The sequence below is a fragment of the Adiantum capillus-veneris genome, chromosome 26 (genome assembly GCF_014529385.1).
Source record: "Adiantum capillus-veneris isolate H3 chromosome 26, ASM1452938v2, whole genome shotgun sequence".
Lineage (NCBI taxonomy): Eukaryota > Viridiplantae > Streptophyta > Polypodiopsida > Polypodiales > Pteridaceae > Adiantum > Adiantum capillus-veneris.
The window spans coordinates 102,336,778-102,351,358 of record NC_140956.1 but is presented as its reverse complement, the minus strand read 5'-3'; positions in this window follow the sequence as shown (position 1 = coordinate 102,351,358).

The following is a 14,581-nucleotide window of genomic DNA, read 5'->3' as shown; positions in this document are numbered from 1 at the left end:
AAACCCCATTCTAAAGGCATATATCATGCATTTATACACAAGAATAATTATTCTAACCCCCTCAACAAATTATGGATGAGACAATGGTTGGAAGAACGGTGGGAGGAAGTCGTGGAGTACATTTGGAAGCCAAAGTGGCCGCAGTTTATGAAGATTTTTTAATGGAAGGTGATGTGGGGTGCTCTACACGGGCGTAAAGATCCAAGAGAGAGGAATTGGGTCAGATCAATGCCTGGGGTGCAAATTAGCTAGTGAGGATTTGGCCCACCTATTCATGGAATGCCATGCTATCAGAGGCTTAGCAAGGAAAATCTACAAATGGGTCCAAAGGACATGGTATATCAGATTCTTCAAGATTGATTTGTTCCTTGGTGGCAAGAAGTTGGGAAGTTATGATCTTCTCATATGCACTCACATCATGTATGGTAGGCGAGAAACTGTGGTGTGCTTGAAGGAGATCTTGGTGTGGCAAGCTTTTCAGACAGTATACAAGAAAGCAGAGTGGTGATCTATACATTGGGACGCAAGCAAGACTCAGAAGATTGGTATAGAGCTACTCATGCCATGCTGTCAACCTATGATAAGTAAAGCCTAGAACTATAGTTCACCTACTTTGTTAAGCCGGTGATTGGTAAGCCTTGTTGAGAGGCGGTAGACATCCAACGTGTAGCCTTCAACACCTCAAGGCTCGGCCTAAGCTTGATGTTGTTTCAAAGAGGTGAAGGCTACAAAGGTTTGATAAATAATGGGTAAAATATCTAACTTTTTTTATTCACCTCTATATTTTTAGGTGTTTAGGAACATGTTGTGTGTGTGTGTGTGTGTGTGTGTGTGTGTGTGTGTGTGTGTGTGTGTGTGTGTGTGAGAGAGAGAGAGAGAGAGAGAGAGAGAGAGAGAGAGAGAGAGAGAGAGAGAACGCAAGTTGTACACGCCTTATATGAATATTACTTATAGGTTAGGAACACACAAATTTGATCAATTTTCCACATGCTCATATGGTTCAATTAGTTTTCACAAAGTAGAGATACGAGCAACAGAAGAGAGGAAGTCCTCTATCCATCATTTACGTGGTTATAAGGGTCATATGCCACAAGCTACGTCAATAAATCTAGGATTCTAATGAAACTGATTCCTAACATCGAGATGAAATCCCATTGATATATTTAGAATCCATAAACAACGCCTTTTTTCCCACGTTTAAGAGACACCGCCGCCATCCATAAACCATAAATATGATATGAGACTTAGTCTAAACTAACTAGTAATCTTGTGGGTATGTAGATTTGGAACATTTCGACTCTTGGCACAATGAGTCTCTAATTTCACTTCTCTTAATAAGAGAGAGTGGAGAGTTTCTTGACTAATCAAGACCACCCATCTTTGACTGGCAACCTGAGCCAGCCCCCACTTTCCACCCCACACTCACACTTTTTAGCTTGTTTTCTAATTACTACTACACTGCTCCACATACACAAACAATATTCTTTTCTTAATTCCAAGCACAGATTCTTTCATCCAACCTTCAATCATCACCAAAACATTTCTTTCTCAAACATGTTCTAATGAAGAAAATCCTATAATTCAACAAAAATGAATCTTTCAGTTATTCTTAAGAGTTTTCCGCTACCCGCGGACTTTCTCTGTCTAACCAACAGAGCCTTTGCAAAGGATTTACTTATTCACTAACCGGGAAATGCGCATACTTTCCCAATTGCTAACCGCGAAGGAGCATCTCGCTAACCGCAAGGCATCCTGCTAACCGCAAGGTATCTTGCTAACCGCAAGGTATCTTGCTAACCGCAAGTGACAAAAAGAGAGCTGATAACCTCGCTTATTCTCCGCTAACCGCGGAATCACCTCGCTAACCTCGAGTTCCATCTAGAAACAAGATATTCTTTCAGCAATCGTTTTCTTTAAGTGATTTCTCAAACATGATTAACTAACTTCTAATATCAAACAGAGATAGTAACCATAAATCAAACAAGTCTTTCTCTACTCTATGAAATCGTATGCTTGTTTCTTGTGATATAATCACGTTTTTTGGACAGTTCAAGGGAATTCTTAGGCTTGACTTACCGGTCATCATATATAATGATGCAGAATTATAAATTCATCTTATCGGATTAGCAACACGTTCGACTACCTCTCATGGTTGAGGTTGGACAGTTTCGACTTCTTCCGTAATCAATACCTCCACATGAGCAACATTTGGAGTAGTTGATGCCTTCCTCTGCACCTTTCTTGGAGGTGGAACGACATGAGTGTCCTTCGAGATTCGAGTCATTCGCTTTGGGGCCATCGTAACGCGAAAGAGGGCAAAGTAAGAAAGAGAACTCAAGAATTTGAGGGGCAACACGATGATGGTAGAGAAAAAAGTTGGAGATGGAGACGGCTTGAGGGTAAGAGCCTGAGGGAGAGAGGTTGAGGAAGAGAAGGTAACTCCAACGTCAAGGCAAGAGAGCTTCCGCTTCTGAGAGTGTGTGTTCTCAAAGTGAATGGAGAGGGGTCTTTATATAGGCTCTCAATGCCTGCTAAGAATAGAGGGAAGCAAGGAGAGATAAGCTCGCGCATGTTCGTGGCTGTTAATTTTTTTTCTTTTTTGTTTTTGATTTTTTTTTTTGCGGACACGGATTTCGATGCACGATTTGAAACCTTTTAGATGAAGCTTGGCTTCCAAAAAAAGAGCTCTAAACTAAGCTCCTCCTCTCTTTCTTTCCTAAAAGTACTCCTCCTACTCCTTCTCCTCTAAAATTACTCTTCCTTTCCAAAAGAGTCAACTCTTATCTTTAGATACAATCTTGAGGCTTAAGTTTCCCATCAACCTTATTGTTTTCAAGTGAATATCATAATTAATAGTTCTAAAGTATGATTTTTGATCCAATCGCTCCATTAATATGCTCTTTGACTTAATAAAATGCAAACCTCAAATATTTACAAAGCGAATGAAATATTTTTATTAAAAAATATTGGGTACATTACAATCTCCCCAACGTAAGGATTCGAGATGTCCTCATCTCGAGAAAAAGTGAGGATAGTCCTTCTTTAAGGTGACTTCATCTTCCCATGTTGCATCTTCTTCAGGATACTCTTGCCACTGAACAAGGTGTCCTCTGAGAACTCAATTTAGAAGAATCTTCTCTCGAGACTCTAAAATTCTAGAAGATTGGAGTTCCAAGATGTTTTGAGTAGGCATGACAATTTGTTCATCATTGAGGAGTTGATCATCACTAGAAATATAGGGTTTTAATAAGCTTACATGAAATACATCATGGATTTTGATGTGAGCTGGAAACTTCAACTTGTAAGCTTGGGTTCCTATACACTTGATCACTTCGTAAGGGCCACAATAACGTGGACTAAGCTTCTTGTACTTTCCAAGTGATAAAGTACTCCTCTTTGGATGAATCCAAAGAAAAACCTTGTCACCTTCTTTAAATCTTCTTTCGGATTACTATTTACATACTTCTTTTGACAATCGTGAGCTGCCTGAATATCCTTTTGGATGGCTTTTGTTTGATTTTCTATTTCTTCCAGGATCTTCTTAGATGCTTGAACTCTCATGGTAGGGTCAGAAAAGTTGAGTGAAGAGACACATTCTTGACCATGTAAGGCACAAAATGGGGTCATAACAATGCTTTGATGGTGAGAAGCATAGTAAAGGTAAAAATTGAATCCATCGCTTAGGTTCTATTGCAATAAGCTTTAAGAATATCTTTGATGACTTGGTTGATTCGTCCTGTTTGACCATCTGATTGAGGATGGTATGCGGTACTAAAGTTTAACTCTGTCCCAATTGCCTTAGAGAGTGAGGTCCAAAAGTTTAAAGTGAACTTCACATCTTGATCGCTTACAATCCGTTTGGGCAATCCATGCAATCTAAAAATGTCTTTAACAAATAGTCATGCAATATCAGAGGTGGTAAAGGTTGTTATGACCGGTATGAGATGTGCAACCTTCGTGAGTAGGTCAACAACTACCATGAGTGAATTATATCCTCCTTATACCGTAGGTAATCCAATGACAAAGTCCATACTTATACACTCCCACTTCATTTGGGGAATGTCCAATGGTTGAAGTTTACCGGGAAGTTTAACTCTCTCAGCTTTAATCCTTTGGCATGTCAAGCATTGACAAACATAGCATAGAACATCTGCCTTTTGCCCAGTCCAATAGAAACTTTTTCGTACGGCATTGAGAGTCTTTGCATATCTTAGGTGTCCTGAAGTAGGGCTATCATGGGCCTCAAATAAGATATCCTTTTTTAAGTTAGGTTCCTTTGTACACATAACCTATCTCTATAGTAGAGACAAGGTCCATCATGTGAGAAGTGTACATTGAAGGTATATTCTTTGAATCCCCAGATCAAACAAGGTTAAGCTGTCTTTGATAATTAAGATCAGATGATGCAACTTCCTTAATCTTTTCAATGATTGGGTTGCTGGGTATAGATATGAAGCTCAAAAAAGGTTTTTGACTGACTGAATCTGCAACCGTGTTTTCTTTTCCAAGACGATAGATAATGTCAAAGTCAAATTCTTGCAAAAGTTCTACCCATCGTCTTTGCCACATATTTAAAGTTGCTTGGGTGAAAATCCATTTTAAGCTCTTATGGTCGTTTATGAGTCAAAACTTCCTTCCCAATAAGTAGTGTCTCCATATCTTCAGAGCGTGAATGACTGCCAATAGTTCAAGGTCATGGGAGGGATAGTTCTTTTCATGAACCTTAAGCTTACGTAAGGTGAAAGCTATTGGTCTACCTTCTTGAACTAATACTCCTCCAACTGCTATTCCACTCGCATCAGTAACGACTTTAAAGGCCTGGTTAAAATCTGGTAGCTTTAGGCACGGTGTTGTAGTCACATACTGCTTAAGTTGGTCAATTATTTCTTGGTGTAGTGGTCCCCAGCTTATCTTCACTCCTTTCTTCAAAAGATCGGTCAAGGGTGAAGCAATCACTGCATAATCCTTTATAAAGATTCTATACCATCTTGTGATTCCTAAGAATCCTCTAAGCTCACTTGCATTTGATGGTTGAGGCCATTCAACAATGTCTTGAACTTTAGCAGTGTCCACTGAGATTCCTTCATGCAAAACAATAAATCCCAAATACTCAATCCTTGGAGTGAAAAATGAACACTTGCTCATCTTTGCATATAGCTTGTGTTCTCGAAGAATATCCAACACCTTTCTCAGGTGGTCTTCATGTTCTTCTTCATCCCTTGAGTAGATTAGAATATCATCAAAGAAGACAAGAACAAAGTCATCTAGGTACGACCTGAAAATATCCTGCATCAATCTATTGAATGTAGCCGGAGCATTAGTCAGACCAAATGACATTACTATAGACTCAAAATGTCCATATTGAGTGTTGAAAGTTGTCTTTGGAATATCTGATTCCTTTATTCTGATTTGATAATAACCAGATCTTAAATCTATCTTTGAGAAGACCTTGGAACCATGTAGCCTGTCTCATTGATTCGTAGGATAGGATAGTTGTTCTTAACTGTTACCTGGTTTAGTCCTCTGTAGTCAATGCAGAGTCGTGAAGTCCCATCTTTCTTCTTCTGAAAAAGTACTGGTGCTCCCCAACTTGATTTACTCGGTTTGTACTTCGACTTGCTTTGCTTGACTATCTCTAAAGCTCATACTACCTAAGCCACAATGGATGCTAGTGTGATTCTTAGATAACCAATCCATCCCAAGAATTTCATCATACATCCCAACTGGTAAGGTTCTAAAGAAGGCTAAAGTAGCATGTTCTCCTAGTTCAAAGTCAAGGGTTCCCACACAATATCGTGATACCATGGTTTTTCCATTAGCCAATTCTACTGTCATGGGTTTAGCTAGTTGTTGATTCAGGTTCAACTTTCGCAAGCATTTTGGGGATAGAAAAGAATGAGTACTGCCACAATCGATGAGGAGGTTAAAAGGTTTACCTTGATGGGTTGCTGATGTTTGAATAACAGCAAATTGACTTTGGGCTCCAAGGTTGTCAATAGCTGCATAAATTCTTGTTCTCTCTTTTTCTTCACCAAGGGTAGGCTCTCCTAAGATTGCATGTACATGGGCATTCCTACCTTGATCTCTTCCAAAGGCTCTCGCTGCTCTTCCTCGTCCTCTACCTCGTCCACCACCTCGTCCATTGTTACGTCCAAAAGGACGGTGTCTTTGATCTACTTCAGTTGTTGTTGCTGCTCTATTAGTCAGACGTGGACATTTGTTCCGATAATGTCCCAACTCTCCACATTCGAAGCATCGAACATTCAAATGTGAAGGATTTTGAGCATTAGCAGCATAAGCTCTTTGTGGTTGTCCATTATTATTGGGAAGTCTTATTGGTCGTCTCGCTCCATTAAAACTTTGATTTTGTTCAACTCTTCTTCTAACCCCTTACTCCTTCATTAAGGGCTTAGCTCGTAGTAAAGCATCTTGCACAGTAGTAGGTTTCATGGCTTCTAATCATGAGCTGATTGGTTCTCTTAAATCTTGACAAAAACGGGCTACTTGCTACTCCTTTGGTCATTGGCAAAGCATAAAGCCTAAGCCTTACAAACTTTGAGTAGTACTCTTCCAAGGTTAAATTGTATTACTTCAAGCTAAAGAACTCATTCATCTTCAATGCTTCGTGTGCAGGAGGTAAGTATCTTTCCTTCACAGCCTGTTTAATTTCCCTCCAACTTTGGGAGTTCTCCAATACTCCCATGTCACACAAAGTTGTTTTTCACTTCACCAGAGAGGTGAAACATCCCTAGCATTGATTGATTTGCAGGTGCAGTCTTTGCAACCAAGAAGTAATCATCCATAGCTTCAATCCATACTTTTGCATCTTTTTCAATATCATCACCCTCTTCTTTAAAAGAAGGTGGTTGCATTTGTTGGAGCAATTTTTTTTTTCTTGAATCTCCGTATAGTTAGCATCATTCTGAGGGTTTTCATTATAGGACTGATTTGAGGGTTCTCCTGAGTATATGCATATATTAACGTTAATATTCATAATAACCCAAGACATTAGGGTATTTTTTAGGCTTAGACTTATCCAGTCCACTAAAGGTTCAACCACATAACTTTACCAATTATGACTTACTCAGTCTATTAAAACTTAACCATATGACAACCAATTCTGACTTATTTATTCCATTAAAACTCAGTCACATGCCTTAACTAGTCATGACTTACCTAGCCCATTAGAACTTACTCACATGACTTAACCAGTCATGACTCTTGTCAATCACACAACTTAACCAGTCATATAATTTCTTTGAAGAAAAACAACTCGATCAAATGACTTAACCAGTCAAACAATTATTTTGAAGCAAAACATTACTATCCATAAACTCATCAAAAAGCCATATAGAGTTCTACAAAAGATCTCTCCATGAGAACATATGATAGAGGTTTCAACCATAGCTATGATATATGTCAATCGACATAGCGTAATATCTCTAAGAGTCGGATAATAGGTAAAGTAACCATACACATGAGAAAGCTTGAAGTAGCCAATTAAATCTTTTTAACATAGGCAATGATATCAATTGTGAGGTCCCCAACCCCGAGAAGATTGGGGCACTTGATAGATGGCCTTCCTTTATTCTCCTTTTCCGTTGACAACACCCTACTCTGTTTCCACAAAGTAGAGATACGAGCAACAGAAGAGAGGAAGTCCTCTATCCATCATTTACGTGGTTATAAGGGTCATACGCCACAAGCCAGGTCAATAAATCTAGGATTCTTATGAAACTGTTTCCTAACATAAAGATGAAATCCCATTGACATATTTAGAATCCATAAACAACGTCTTTTTCCCCACGTTTAAGAGACACGGCCGCCATCCATAAACTTTAAATATGATATGAGACTTAGTATAAACTAACTAGTAATCTTGTGGGTACGTAGATTTGGGACATCTCGACTCTTGGCACAATGAGTCTCTAATTTCATTTTTCTTAATGAGAGGGAGTGGAGAGTTTCTCGACTAATCAAGACCACCCATCCTTGACTGGCAACCTGAGCCAACCCTCACTTTACTGTTTTCTAATTTCTACCACACTGTTCTACATACACAAATTCTTTTCTTAATTCCAGGCACAGGTTCTTTCATCCAGCCCTTCAATCATCACCAAAACATTTCTTTCTCAAACATAGTCTAATGAAGATAATCCTATAATTCAACAAAAGTGAATCTTTCAATTATTCTTAAGAGTTTGCCGCTACCCGCAGACTTTCTCTGTCTAACCAACAGAGCCTTTGCAAAGGATTTACTTATTCGCTAACCGCAAAATGCGTATACTTTCCCAATTGCTAACCGTGAGGGAGCATCTCGCTAACCCAAAAGGCATCCTGCTAACCGCAAGTGGCAAAAAGAGAGTTGATAACCTCAGCTTATTCTCCGCTAACCGCAGAATCACCTCGCTAACCGCGAGTTCCATCTGGAAATAAGATATTCTTTCAGCAATCGTTTTCTTTAAGTGATTTCTCAAACATGATTAACTAACTTCTAATATCAAACAGAGATAGTTTATCAAATAGTAACCATAAATCAAACAATTCTTTCTCTACTGTATGAAATCATATACTTGTTTCTTGTGATATAATCACGTTTTTTGGACAGTTCAAGGAAATTCTTAGGTTTGACTTACCGGTCATCATCTATAATGATGCAGAATTATAAATTCATCTTACCATATTAGCAACACATTTGACTACCTCTCGTGGTTGAGGTTGGACGATTTCGACTCATTTCACAATCAATAAGGCTCCGCATGAGCAACGTTTGGAGTAGTTGATGCCTTCATCTGCATCTTTCTTGGAGGTGGAGCGACATGAGCGTCCTTCGAGCTTCGAGTCACTCGCTTTCGGGCCATCGTAACGCGAAAGAGAAGGAGAAATTGAGAAAGAGAACTCAAGAATTTGAGGGGCAACACGATGATGGTAGAGAAAGAAGTTGGAGATGGAGACGGCTTGAGGGTAGAGGTTGAGGGAGAGAAGGTAACTCCGACGTCAAGGAAAGAGAGCTTCTGCTTTTAAGAGTGTGTGTTCTCAAAGTGAAATGAGAGGGGTCTTTATATAGGCTCTCAAGGCCAGCTAAGAATAGAGGGAAGCAAGGAGAGATAAGCTCACGCACGTTCGCGGCTATTAATTTTTGTTTTTTGTTTTTTGTTTTTTTTTGCGGACACGGATATCGGTGCGTGATTTCAAACCTCTTATATGAAGCTTGGTTTCCAAGAAAAGAGCTCTAAACTAAGCTCCTCCTCTTTTTCTTTCCTAAGAGTACTCCTCCTACTCCTTCTCCTCTAAAATTACTCCTCCTTTTCTAAAATTGCTCTCCCTTTCCTAAAATTACTCTCTTTCCAAAAGAGTCAACTCTTATCTTTAGATACAATCTTAAGACTTAATTTTCCAATCAATTTATTGTTTTCAAAAGTGAACAAGGGTCATAATTAATAGTTCTAAAGTTTGATTTTTGATCCGATCGTTCCATTAGAATGCTCTTTGACTTATTAAAATGCAAACTTCAAATATTTACAAAGCAAATGAAATATTTTTATTAAAAAATGATGGGCACGCTACACTTTTGACATGCTAAAAAAGGTTAAGAGAATAAAAGATCAAAAAGTATATATCACCACCAATTGGATAAGAAGGATCTTCATGTGTTTTACCTTTTGAAAAATCAAGCATAAACTTAAAAATTGTCATTCAACCTATCAACTTATGTAATTTGATCTTATAAATTAACTTAATAAAATTAAGCTATAAATTTTTAATATAATTTAAATATTTATGATATAGTAAATTTATTTGTGCACCTATTGAGTTTTATTATGAAAGAAAATTTAAATCATTATTTATTTGAACATGATTTATAATAAACAAACATGGTAAATCATTAGGTTATGCTTCAAGAGTTTAAAAAAAAGTAGTGAGTTTTCTATTGTTTTTAAAACCTTCATTTTTAAATTTTTTTTGCAAAACTCACATTCTGTGAGTGGTTTAGTATTAAGCATAACCAAAACGAATACCAAGCAAAGAACCTACTCACAGACGAGCTAGGGTATCAAGAAGACCGTACCACATACCATAGAGAACAATCATCATCCTTAACTGCCCAAACAAGGGAGACAAGCCCCAGCTAAATACATAAAACCATAACCAAAACGACAACATATCGAGAGTATACTCAAAGCAAGGGCAGGGCCCATTGTTCCCATCACCTCAAGAGTGTCTCCGAGAGCCACCATGGAAAAGTCCCTGCCATCAACACACACCATGTTCCAACCACATCACCACCCAACAACAAAAAAGGAGAGCCTTTAGAGAAGACGAGTAGCACATCACTAAGACTATGACCAAGATCCAAGCATCCACAGGCTTTCAAGGGAGCCATGCCATTTCAGATGTAATCACCTGCTGATCTAATGAGCACAAAATCAACAAAAGATTTGAACCATATGACAAAAACACCGAGGCGCCCGCACATAAAAAACCCTCAAAATTGAACCATCACAAGCAAATGACGGGGATGCCACCATTGATCCTTTGCTGCCACCATGGGTCCTCTACTCCCACCAACCGATGCCGTGCCCCCAACCACCACGAACCCTCAACATGAAGAGCCCTTTTTGACTTTGTGAGAAATTTTCCCTTCCAGAAGAAGAGAGGGCCGCCGCCAAGTCCCTCAGCCATAGATTTGTAGGGAGCTGACCCACCTGTAAGGCTTGGCAGGAGCCCCCCTCCTAGGACCACCTCCAACTCGTCTGCGACGCATATCCAAGCCCTACATACAAAAATTGACCCAGGCTCGACATCTCCCCAACCATCTCTTGCAGACCAACTCTGCACGATCCGTCCGAACCCTACGCACACAATGTACGCCAGAGCCGAAGGGGAGTAGGGCGATGCTAGGGTTTGTCTCACAATGTGAGTTTTCAAAACCTTCATTCTATTGTTTTAATTTTCTACAAGGTTAGTATTGCTTTTGGCTAATGTCAAAATGGTATACATTTGAAAGAAAAATTATAGAAATTTGAAAATTCTACATAAACAAGATATTCTTTATAGAAGCAAAAAGGACATTAATAAAATGTTAAATATTTTTATATAAAAGGAGGTTCTTGAATTAAGAATATATTCCTACCACTTATGGTGAAGATCATAACACAAGTTTTTGCAAAGGTTTTTTTGTAAGCTTTGTGATTTTATTACTTGTTTCTGAAGGCATTACAATATTCTTTTGTTTTAATTTTTTAATGTGTCTTTTTATTTTATTGCTTTTATTTTGGTTGGATTGTTCAAGATTTTCTAATCTTTACTCCATTTTGACAATTGAGATCCTCTGCTTGATAAAAGCCATTTGCAATTAGAGATAAATCTCAATTTTTTAAGATGTGATTATACTAAACCTAAGTTTTTCTTCCAATCGTTGTGGGTGTCCTAACATTCGAATTAAATCTTATGAGTGTGTGGCCCTTTCTCTCTCTCTCTCTCTCTCTCTCTCTATATATATATATATATATATATATATATATATAGAGAGAGAGAGAGAGAGAGAGAGAGAGAGAGAGAGAGAGAGAGCCTTTTCTTGGCACCCAATCCACTCTTTTTATAATATATATATATATATAGAGAGAGAGAGAGAGAGCCTTTTCTTGGCACCCAATCCACTCTCTTTCTTTTTTTGCCTTGGTTTCCCCCCTCCCTTTCCAAGCCCTTTCCTTATGTCACGTGGCAAGGGCCTCCAAGGTGCATTAGATATAATTGAGAACATTTGTAGGTGGGATTATACTAAACCTAGGTTTTTCTTGAGCACTCCGGTACACAATAGATTTTTGCTATTACTCAATAGTCCATTATCTATACTCTTTATCATGGAGTTTGAAAAATTAGAGGAAGGAGAGGGTCTCCACGTGTTGTTTTTTGGTTGTTTTGCATGGCTTGTTGTATCAACGCTGAAATTGAGTTGTTGCATCCCTGTTGGGTCGTCCTCCTTACCATAGGCACATTAAAGAGCCTTTGAAAATTGAGTGAAGTAGTTCAGATTCTATGAGGTTCCATCCTTTCTCAATGACCTGTAATACTCAAAATTGTACACCTGACAACATGTTGTCAATGTGTGTGTGTGTGTGTGACACACACACACACACACACACACACACACACACACACACACACACACAGAGAGAGAGAGAGAGAGCATGTAGACTATGCAAATCACCTTTTTTTGACAATGTTCAAACTGTAGTAGTCAAAATTATGTGTGTGTGTGTGTGTGTGTGTGTGTGTGAGAGAGAGAGAGAGAGAGAGAGAGAGAGAGAGCTCTACTACTAGCAAAAAGTAGATAGAGAAGAGAAAGAGTGAGGTGGGTCATCAAGACCAACACCAAGATGATCAAGATAGCTAGTAATGATCATGTAGAGGGGAATAGGGGAGAAGCACTATCCATTGGTGTGTTTTTGAGTGCTTAGCATGTGATTTATTACCATTTACAAAGGACAATTATGTCTAAAAATAACGAAGCTATTCATCTCCAAAGCCTACATAACCAACTCAAATTCTAGTTTTAGCATCTTTTATTGATAGACAATTAATCTTCTTATGAAATGCTATAATATTTTTAAATCTTAGGAAATATTTAATCTCACAACCGGTATTTTGAAAATTTTGGGAAATATGAAGGGCATTTTTGGAATTCATGACAAGATATTGTGGGGATATTTTGGAAACTTTTGAAATTTGAGAGATATTTTGGGAATATCCAAAAAATACAAGGGTATTTTGGTCAACCATTTGTTCCATGTGATTTTTTGCACTCATTAAAACTTATTCTCCATAAACCTCATCCCTCCTTGACTTAGCAGGCCTTCGTGCCTCCTCACCTTGTTTACTCGACAAAAGGGTCCTTTCGACTCTTTTGGTTTAAGAAACTCATATGTGTCCTTTCATTTTTTACGCATTCCCATAACATTGATAAGGGCTAGCTAAATTTACCAAAAACATATTATAGCTCTATAAAAGTTTCTAGTGGTGGTTGAAGAATGTAGTCTAGGGAATTTTCAAGGACAAATCCTTAGAATATGAAAGGATTGAAAGCACTCCATTATTCTTTCAAAGTGTAAAAGTGACGACATGATAAGACCAAATTGTCTTTCATTCAAACACATTCCCTCCAACCTTGATTGTATATAGTTATTTATTCAAATGCTCCTTGATTGGATATAGTTTTATTTTACAGTACAATGAAAGTCTACAATTCCTTATTTATTCTTGATAACTTGAAAAGGTTTGATTGTGAGATTTATCAAGTTTCATAAAAAAGAAAGGAGCAAAAATTTATCCACAATGGGGGTCCTTCCAACTCCTTTTGTTTAAGAGACACTAGTATGTGACTCATGCGTTGCTGCAGCTAATTAGAAGCTAGGCTTAAGTTTGTTACACTCTCCTCTCTCATCTTTTTGCAAGGTGGCAACATGTGAAAACATTCTCTATGCATCGATGAAGTAGTGCCAAATATATTCTTGGATGCTTCATTATTGACAAAGATCATCCTCCAAAACTACAATAAGGCAACTGTAATAACTAACTATCAATAATGACGTCTTATATAGAAATATAGAGGAGATGACATCTAAACCCTCTGAGAAGACAATTTAATGAAGATCCACCCACATCAATGTGTTTATCTCTATAACTGTTTTGAAACATTGATTGTTGGCTGCTTTAAGTTGCTATATTGTTCCAGTTAGCTGATTATTCTTTGATGTTCATTGGTTGGCAAATGACTTAGAGGTAATACATTTTTTTGCTCGTAGCATGACCTAATTGTTGTAGGATCTATAGAAGGGATGTATAACCCTGGTGTATAATTAATGGACTTGCAGACATGCATATCACATAATATTCCAATCATAATTTCTAAGATCTTGTTGTTCAATTAGCCAAGAAGCTGATGCATGAGTTCATCTCTCTCTCTCTCTCTCTCTCTCTCTCTCTCTCTCTCTCTCTCTCAAAGCAAAAGGGGATCTTCACATACACATTGTTCATTACAAAGGAATACATGAAACTATATGAAGTGCCATTGTGAATTTTCTTTGACAATACTTTGAAGTAATTGTCCCTGAATATGCCTGATTACCTAACGCTTTGTTCACCTATGTGTTGTGCTAGATACTGGACATATTTGATGCAACATGTGTGTGTGCATTATAGGGGGCTTTGTTAATGGAATGGATAGGCTCTCTGGCCTTATTTATCTACCTATCATTGTTTGAAAAATAAAAGAGACATTCTTTCTATCTTAATCACTTTGTATTAATAAAAGTAAAAGAGTGTTTCCATGATTATTTTGTAATTGAAGCTACACACAATGCAACCTCAAGTCATTAATACACTCAAACTTTAGCTAGGTGAACATGAGATTGAGAGTGAGGTAAAGCAAACATCAATGAGTTTCAAACATCCAACATTCTCATTGACTCTCCACACTTTCTTTTCCTCTTTCTAAGAGAGAGAGAGAGAGAGAGAGAGAGAGAGAGAGAGAGAGGCAAGAAAGTGCAAACTTGTAGGCCTTGTGCGATGAGAGATAGTG